Below are 10,432 nucleotides of genomic sequence, written 5' to 3'. Positions count from 1 at the left end.
GGAGGTGTGCGTCAGCGAGGTCACGTGACTAGTATCACGCCATGTCCTTCTAGAAATATCCTGTTCCCTCATGAATGCTCTAGCGTTTATTAGATATGTGTTAGTCTTGTATATATATATAAGACGATCACAACGTGACGGGACAGTATATGTGTAATTGAACTAAGTATTGTTGAGTCGAGCACGTGAGACGTAAGTTGAGAATTATAGCGTTTGTTATAGCGCGACTGTTGAAATTAAGTGTATCGCAAAGTTATATTCAGAAAGAATAAACCAGTTTTATCTAAGAAAGGACTTGTGTCGCTAAAGTTTCGTCGGAACGAATTTACGGAAAATTAACTAACGAACGGAGACGTAACAATACATAAAATTGTCAGTGGTGTTTTTCGAATTAAAACAGAGATAAAATTTACAGTTTAATAAAAATAAATACAGAAAGGTTTACAAGACATAAAAACAATAATAAAAATCTACACTGAGAAAACAGTTTAAAATTGTTTATTCAAAATGTTTCGAATATCACATATAAAGATAAGACATTTTATTTGCAGAAAGTACAGAATCATCGAACGTAATTCCGAAGTTTCAGACTATTTCACCTAATAGGTTTTCTTTTCATAATTTCATTTAATAAACCACGCAACATGTGCTTTAAATCGACACATCCGAGCTCGGTAGAGTTAATTTTACTTTATTCTAACCATTATTGGTAAGAATGCTGGGTATGGCTTAGTGTTTGATGTTGTCATGATATAAGAGACTGTTTAGTGTAGATATGATTGATATATTTATTTTGTGAATGAATATGCTATGATTGTTTAGTGTTTTTATTACAATAAGAATGTTAAAAGCAGACAGACAGAACAAATTGAGATTTACGATAAGCAGAAGTGCGGCCAAAAGAAAGGTTAGAAAATTTCAAGTGTTATGAGTAGCGCCCTCGTGGGCTTAATTGTTGGAGTTTCAAATAAAACTGCCCGTCACACCAAATTTATTTATTTGGAGGATTTGTTGTAACGAGTGGAGCCACAAGTCGCTAACTCGAGGTAATTTACAGTTAGAATAAAGAGACAGAGTCCCAGACCAACATTGAACTATTATAACAACATTTATTAATCATTTCTAACTAGCATCTAATATAGATCAAAAGTTTGTTAACTGTTAAACACTTTAACAAACACTGTTAATCATTATACACTTTGAGCGCCGTTAACATAGGCTCTCCAGCATTACACATAGATACACTTCTTCTTAGTTTAACATAATATTCCTTTAAATTACTTACACTAACTGATTAAGAGAGAACTCACAAACTATACTCACAACAGAGATGGACTGGTAAATTTACTGATATTAGAAACCTACATAGCTCGGGAACTTCTGCCAGCAGAACTTCTAGAGGGAGGAACTTTCTGAACCCTGGAGGAATTCTCTGAATCCTGGAGGAGCTCTCTGAATCTTGGAGGAGCTACTTTTTCAGCTCCAGATACGGGTTTATAAACCATAATTTCTTAGTATTCTTTCAACCCTCCAAATAGTATCCAGCCCTACCCGCAAGTAGTCCTGCCACTCTATTGGTTGCTTTAGGGGAATTCCCGGACTGATCCAAAACCATAACCAATAATCTCTGTAGTGTAAAGAATTTGTTGTACATACGTTTAACTTGTTCCTAATATATATATATTGAAAACAAGTGGAGTGCGTGCTGTTCATTTATCGTTGAATTTATTGCCAATAAGTCACAGACACCTACTGTAGAAGAATTTTAAGCCCAACAACGACAATACAGTATATATTTACACTATTAAGAAGTATAAGTAAAAGCCTTTAATTGACTATTGGCGAATATAACTATAACAGCTGACTGATGTGCCTGACTGTGAGACCGAGGATCCGTGGCTCGCATCCCTTTATTAAACAAACAATATATTTTGGGGTCATGACAGTTAAATCTATGTATTATTTGATTAGAGTATCTCAAAAGTTGGTTGTAGGTGCTGTTGAGCTGTTCAATAGCTGCCATCCCTCTAGTCTACAGTGCAAAATTAGAGACAGCTAACTGATAGCCCTTGTATTACTTTGTGAGAATATCTAAAACAAACAAACAAGGAATATTAACTTAACTATATTCATTGCTAGGTTTATTTTAGTTGTGATCTATGTAGGCAGTTTGCTTTAGTCAGAGTTCATAAAGATGGTTAAGTGCGTTTTGAGATCATTTTGTAAATGTAAACCAGCAAGTCACATAGCAACCATATCTGATATGAAGTTTTAGTGAATCAGCATTTGTTAGAATTACATTTTGGCGTTGTGTAGATAGTGTGATACCACTGAAAATTGGTCACTTTTGGGAAGGGTAACAGCTCTTTCTGATGCAAAATATTTATTCATACTTTCAAATCATAAAATTGTGTTCAGATTGGGGATTTATAATTTCCAAGATAGGGATGACCCTTGAATTTAAAGGTATTGTAAAAGGGGTGTGGATCCACTTGGGGTAACAAGATCATACAGAAAGAGACCTGGACCAAATTGTATCACAGCCTTTGTAAGTAAAGTGTAGTGTCTTGTACGTATGATAATCCATAAACATAAAGATCAGTGGACGTCTACATTTCCCAGTCAACAGTACACAACATAATCAAGAAAAATCTCTGTTTGGAAAGACGATTCAAGTCACGTGTAGACAAACTGCTTCCACGACATCTTATATCTCAAGCAGTTGGTGAATGAATGGGGAACTTGTTCTCCCGCGGTGGCCACTAGAGGCGCTACGAGTCCCGGGCCAACAAACCTTCGCGCGCCAGTCGCTGCTGTTGTTGTTTGCAATCAATATACCTTAATTTGAAATGTTATTTATGCAAGTGAAATATATTCTTGAAATGTATTGGGTTGAAATGAAAATTTTTATGCATACCGTAAAATCTCTTGTAAAGACGCACAAAATGCCTCTATATTTTCTGTATTCATACATGTTTAATAGTACACCTTAGTATTTAGAATGCTTCGACAATGTGTTTTATATGCTTATGCATACATTTCTCATAAAATAACAAAGAATAAATGAGAGAAAAAAATATGTATTACAATAGCATACGGTTTAGTCTGCATATAGTAGTTACATGACTGCCATATGATGGATTAGTGTTGACATACTAGTAGTCCCTTACATATTTGACCGTCAAAAACTGCAGTTGACCATGTTCTGCAAATCATCTCGACAGACTTCCCATTGCTTGATAAGATACTACGTTGAAAGTATCAATCCTGAATGTAGTTATAGATGATGTGGTTGTATCACCTTCTACAGATCTTATTTCATCATACTTAGCTCTTCGCTTTCTCTTTCTTTGGGCAGGCAATTCAGTTGACACTTTGACTTCATCACATTCCTCAAGATTCAATAGATCTGGCTAATCAAAGTTGAACAACATTTCATTCATTTGTCTGAGAAATTCATTTGCTCTAACTACAATGCTTTGCATGTCGCCTCTTACTGCTCTCAATTGAACTGTACACGCTTGTATTTGCCTCGAAATCTGAACTAAATCGAATCCACTTGTTTGAATGTATTCTGATACAGATGTGATATGGTGGAAAATAGACATGAATGTGTGAGTGGTCAAATTGTTTCATACCTAAGAAAGCCATCCAATATTTCCTCTAGCCTCTATTTTTGTGGCAGCATCATGTGACTTTGAATGGTGCAATATCACCAGACACTTGAACGGATCTGAAAAAAACAGCTTTAGAGAGGTCTGTAGATGTTTCGAACACAGCTGATAATGCACTTGATTTTCATGACCAATGCGTTTCACCTATCAATTAAATTCTCTTCAATTTGTCTGCCATGAATTTGTTCTCAATTTCCTTTTTCCAGATATCCATTCGCTTGTAGGAACTTTTGAATAAATCTGCGGTTTGTATTACAGATTGAATAATAGTATCGCTACAACAGATATATTTTTATCAATTTTATCACAAATAAACTGAGTATAGATGCATAGCACCAAATGTGAGTATTTGTATCCACGACAGATAAGAACTTTGCCTGAAAGTCACTTTACTGCCCATTGCAAGCTGATGCTCCATCTGTACTGTTTGAAACACATATTGATATGACTGTTGTTTTACTGATAAAAGTAACTCAAGCACCTATTCCAGTAGCTCCAGACTTTTGTATCCCTTGGAAATAGCAATTACTTTGTTAAAATTTAGTGAGAATGGCATGTCACACAGACTCAAGTTTTATCAGTTCCAAGAAAACGCTGTGATTTATTTCATATTTTTCCAGCTCGTGTGCAGCTTCGCTTCTGTGTCTTCTAATAACGAATAACCCTGATAACAACAATAATTCTATCTGCAATTTTAAGATCCTCCTGAACTTCGAGATTTCGTTTATCAGACAGCATATCATGTACATAGGACAAAATGTTTCCACCTTTCATATTCATCACATACACTTCACAATTTCGCGTGTTGTATTCTTTAGATTCTTCATGCTTCCCTACACCTTAATGAACATGATGCCAGTTACTGCATCCACGCACAAATGAATACCTGGTATCACTGCTTCAAAAATATAGGCAAACAGTAGAGAAAAGCATTTGTTGCTGATTTGAAAAAGAGAGCCATTGTCTCTTGAGTTTTAACCATTAACTGTTTTTTTAGTAGTTCAGCATATGGATCGAGTAGAATATTTTGAAGTGTTTGAACCAGATGTTGAGCAAAAAATTTGCTGTGCATATCATGGCCTGATGGTTTAGAAAATACGTTCACACCATCAGATATTTCACTTTCTTGAGAGACGTCTGCTCCTGTCTCTGTGTCATATTTCTCACTGTTATGCAGGGTTTCTGTATGTGTTTTGCAGCTGTTGCTGTATCATCATCATCTTTGGGTAAATTAACAGGTCGCGTAGTTTCAAAAGGTCTTTCATGGTCAGTTGCTTGTGTAACCTGTTGATTATCTTGAAATGTTCAATGTTGGAAGTAATTCCATAGTTCTGTCTATTAAATAAATGAAAAAAAAAATGTGATAGTGTTCTTGTATCCTGTAAAAATCAAATTTATGACATTATCATGTAGGAATAATTTACCCATCATTCTTATAACAGTAATCTGACTTATTGTACTAGTAAATTTCGCTGAATGTCCCCAGCAAAGTTTGACAATGTTAAGTAACATTCGCCATTGCCACGTACGTACCATACGTTATAACTGTCATTATCAAACAGACCTCTACTGACCAGCCAGACTTGGCATATAGCTTGGGAGCCAAGGGAGTTAACCCAATATGGTCTGCTGTAAAAGGTTGTGGATATTGATTCATTTCTATGACCGTCGTAAAGTAATTTCTAGGTGCACAATTCAACAGATCACTAAAATAAGTTTTGCTTGGATTGTTATAGATTACACCATATCATAGTAAATGTCACCATGAATTCAGGTTTGCTGCTACTGATATATAAACAGAAATATACAAGTTCCGAAAATTCTTTAATCGTTATTTCCCAAGACATCCTAATTTTATGCAAATATTTCGCATAAAATATTCCAATCTTCATATTTATTCACTTTATTTGTTCAGTTATAAATCCCACCCCCAATTGGTACAGCGGTATGACTGCCGACTTAAAATGCTGGAAATCGAGTTTCGATACCCGTGGTGGGCATAGCTTTGTGCTTAACTACAAACAAACAATCGTAAATAAATAATTTTTCAATTCATTGTTCACATGCACAAGTAGCCACTATCAATTTTAGAATTTAAATACAATGTTAGATTGTTGAATATTGACTTAAATACTAAAACCTTCTTTTCCGGTAAAACTTGTGTATTTGAGAATGATCACACCAGTGATCGAAACGTTGTACCTGTTCCTTAAATACTGTAAAAGCATTAACTTTTAATAAAATTCGTAACTTATTGTTCCGTAGTCGAGAATTTTAAAGTTTGTTAGAAGTATGGGGTGGTTGTTATTCTCACTACAAGACTCAGATGGATTTGTTAGCTTATATCTGAAATTCCCATGTGCTCCTATGCGCATATTTGTATGTTTTTCAACTTTTAGAAATTTTCCTGTTTTCAACTATATTTTCATAAGTTTGGTGTAGAACTACATATTGTCGTTATTGCCATTACAACAGAAAACACAACAATTATCTCTCTCCTCACAACAATTATCTATCTCTCTCTCTCTCCTGGTCGGAATTTAGGCTGATATTATTTCTTTGTTTGTTTTGAATTTCGCGCAAAGCTACACGAGGGCTATGTGCGCTAGCCGTCCCTAATTTAGCAGTGTAATACTAGAGGGAAGGCAGCTAGTCATCACCACCCACCGCCAACTCTTGGGCTACTCTTTTACCAACGAATAGTGGGATTGACCGTCACATTATAACGCCCCCACGGCTTAAAGGGCGAGCATGTTTGCTGGGACGGGGATTTGAACCCACGACCCTCAGATTGCGCCCTAACCACCTGGCCATGCCGGGCCCTATCTGATATTGTAGACACGTCATGTTGCTAACGGTAAAAATCTTAGAAACTAGAACAATTAAGCTTAATCGTTCTTAGCTATAAAAAAAGTATCAAACAGGTTATAGAATATTTTTTTGTGAAAATGGTTTCGCTTTTTAAAAGATCTGATGACCAATTTTTCATCAAAAACAACCTATGCTTTCTGCTAGTTGTACAGATTCTTGTTATTGTTTGTCATAATATTTGCGACATTAGTGGTATGATTTTCAGTTATACGCAGTGTATAGAAAAATCGCTACCACTCGAAAAAGTATATCTAATTTTTGTTTCTGACATGGCAATAGTGTTAGCTTCAATACACATAAAACTAAATACATCAAATTGCTTAAAACACTTGCCGAAAGCCATGAAGCTCCTAAGATTTTTCCAGTCCGCTGTAATCGCGCTTATCATGGCTACACTTCAGTTTAATATCCTATGTTTGACATACATACGCAAAATAACCCAGGAACAAAACAAACATAGCTAAAAATTGAAAACCTTTCTCTCCTCAGTCATGAACAACATATATCCTGATTTTTGGGTAAATCATGAGACTCGATGAAACTTGTTTTTATACTTTTCTAAATAAAAAAAATTAGCTTGTCAAAAGTATTTGACTGTGCAAGATATGTGGAATTAAAGCAACAAAGATGATATTGTGTCTCTTTATTGAATGACTGAATCCGTCATTATTTAGCTATATCCTTAAACATGTTATGGAATCAATAATTAATGAAGCAAATCTTTTGTGTTAATTTTCACAATTCGCAATTACTGTATATTTACACTGATGTAATTGCAGTTGTTGATCCTACGGATTTCTGCAAAGACGTGTATCCATATTATCGGTACGTATATGAAAGTAATGATTTATTCACCATGTTACAAAATTTACAGATCTTATTACTTAATACTTTTAAATCTGCTTTCTCTTGTCAGTTATCCTGAGTATAGAAGATAAAACCAAGGGTGCTCAGTAGGAGATACATATTTATATAACTTAAGGAACCTAGTTATCCACTACGTAGTGTTTACAATATTTCTACACCTTCAGGAATTAATGGTGAGATTTTAATTCAAACCGTTTAATGCATTATATTTATTAAGAATCTTTTAGCCAATTAAACAAAACAACGACAATAATAAATTTTCAGTTGAACACAATTACATTATTATCTGTTGAATTATTTATTGATGATTGGAAGTATTACTTGTGTAGATTTTATTATTTCTTATAATAATTAAATGGATTTATGTTGCACCAACAGCAGAGAACAATACAAGAGGTGTTATTTATAATAAAAACACGAGAGATTGATTCTTTGTCTAAATAGGAGATTTAACTTTGTTCATAACTTTAATGGTGTAATTTAGAATATTCTATACAGCAGTCGTGACATTATAATTAATCTTTGTTGACAAACGCATATTTGTGTGGTATATTAATTGTTGTTTTATAATACTTCCTATTATTCAATTTCTGCAGTGCGTATTGTTGTATAAGATACATTTTATTACTGGTAATAAACGACTTTACAACTCCAAATTTGTTTGTTTATGGTTAAGCACAAAGCTACACAAAGGGCTATCTGTGCTCAGCCCACCACGGGTATCGAAACCTGATTTTTAGCGGCATAAGCCCGCTGTGCTACTAGAGGCCTTCAAATTTGTTATTTTACTTTAATTGGACACTCAACGTTTCGTTTTACAGCTTCTTCAGGGTGTTACACGAAAACACAAACCGTAATTGACACTACAAAGCTTCAATTGGTTTAAATGATAAATTTATAACGATGGTGTTCAATACTACTCTTGGGTTATTTTACTGTTTTTTACCAACGGCAATCTAGGTTTTGATTTTTTTCACAATCTTGGGATTATATGATTCAAATGCTTCTTTTTGATTACTTCACTTATATTGGGTTCACAGTTACTCTGTAAATATATCATTGGTCTAGAATTATTACTTCATAGTTGCAAAATTAATAACAACGTGTCTTTACCAGTATACAAAACCTATTGAAAAAGAGGAAATAAAGAATTGCTCACCTCTTGGACTTGATGGGAAGGACATCACAATTAACAACAATTTGCCAACCAAGTCAAATGTTTCGGTGGGAGATCCCAATAAAGAATATACCAAGATGTCAACCAAGTAGAAGGAAAATAAAATGATAGATGAGGAGATTATGGAAAGGTTGAGAAGAGTTGTTTTTGTGAGACATCCCGATAAAAAATATACCAAGATAAAAAATTGGTGAAGGGTAAGTTTAAAAGTAATATGTACCTCAGCAGTTTTTTTGTTTTTTTTTGTTTTTTTGCATGGTAAGTAAATTTTTTTAAGTATGGTAAATTGAATACGGTAAGTGCTCTTATTAGTATTTGAGTTTCTGGTTTGCGGTTCTGTATATGAGTTGGTCAGAAGTCTGAGTCCAAAGTATAAACACATACAATTTTGTGAAAGGATGCAAAAGAATGGTGATTTAAAGGTATATTTGTACTCAGTAGTAAAAAATATTAGAGATAAAAACTTCATTTTTGGAACATAGCACTAATCAATTAGCAGGTATTATTTCACTTTAACTTTATCACTTCATCAATCATTTACCTATTTTTTAAGACTATATGTTGATATTTTGTTTATTTTTTTGTACGTTCATTAGTTTTTTAAAACTTTTCAATTCAATGAATATATGACATTAAGTTGATCATTTTGTAAATTTTACATCACAAGTTCTTTCTTTCTCATTCAAATACCTTTACGCAGGAGAGAACTAAGTTCTGGATCATTATTCTACTGAACTTTAAAACGAGGGTTAATCAAATGTCATATACTAGCTACTCAAATGTGAAACAAGTTGTTTTGACACTTTCTCCATAATACTTCCAACTTTGACAATATTTCACTTCCTCCTTCTGTAGAAGAAAAAAATTACCAGAGTTATAAACATGTTAGTTGGCATGAAAAATGTACTAGCCCATACTGCAAACAGGTTTTTACCTGGTGTTTCTCAAAAGAATAATGCAAGAATATCTTAGCTTAATCAACTAAAAATTGATGAGTGGATAAATGGTCAATGGTGCATGCAATTCTTAGACGATGGAGCATCGAGTGTTTTACTTAGCGTGATAGGATTATTTTCAGTCATGCAAATTAAAATAATTGTAATAAGCAAACAGTCTTAGAAATTTTCTTAACTTTATTTCATTCCAAAATGACAGTTCTGAAGCATGTAAATGCTTACTGTAAGTACAATAGGGGGAGGCGAAAGGTGCCACCCGCGAGGCGAAACCTTGTAATTTGTACTATAACTGTTACATAATTTGTAAGTGGAAGAAATTCCTAAGGAAAGAAAATGTTATTTACGGGTTTCTCTGTCTGATACTTGTAGAAAAATCGGATTTTACTTGAAAATAGCACACAGCTGAGTGATTGGCAAAATTTAACTGGATTGGCGTATATCACGTAAAGAGCATATCTGTAGTTACTTAATATCACTTTTGAAGAGTTTGGACTTTCTGTCTTGAACTATTCAATTTTTAACAGTACAACTTTCAGGTACCTTCTTGGGAGTTTCTATATAGCCCTTAGTGAAACATGAAAATTTGCCTCAACCTCTCGCATGGAGTAGTTTTCACAAGTCGAGCATCAAATGTATACAATACGCTATTTCTGGGAATAGTTGAGCCACCCGTACTTCAATGTATGATTGTTGGATGACAGTCAATCACAGTGTAAACTATCAACATATGACTGTGTTCTGATGTGGGTCATTTTCACACACTTGAGGAAGAGCAGTCACTTACTATTTGTGTTTTACTCACTTTTTCATAATTATTTATAAAATTGTACATAAAGTTACAGCATTTCAAAACTAATGTTACGTCTCTGTATGTTTGTTTGTTAATA

The sequence above is a fragment of the Limulus polyphemus genome, unplaced genomic scaffold, assembly GCF_000517525.1.
Source record: "Limulus polyphemus unplaced genomic scaffold, Limulus_polyphemus-2.1.2 Scaffold273, whole genome shotgun sequence".
In the NCBI taxonomy this organism is placed as follows: domain Eukaryota; kingdom Metazoa; phylum Arthropoda; class Merostomata; order Xiphosura; family Limulidae; genus Limulus; species Limulus polyphemus.
This window is presented reverse-complemented; position numbering follows the sequence as displayed.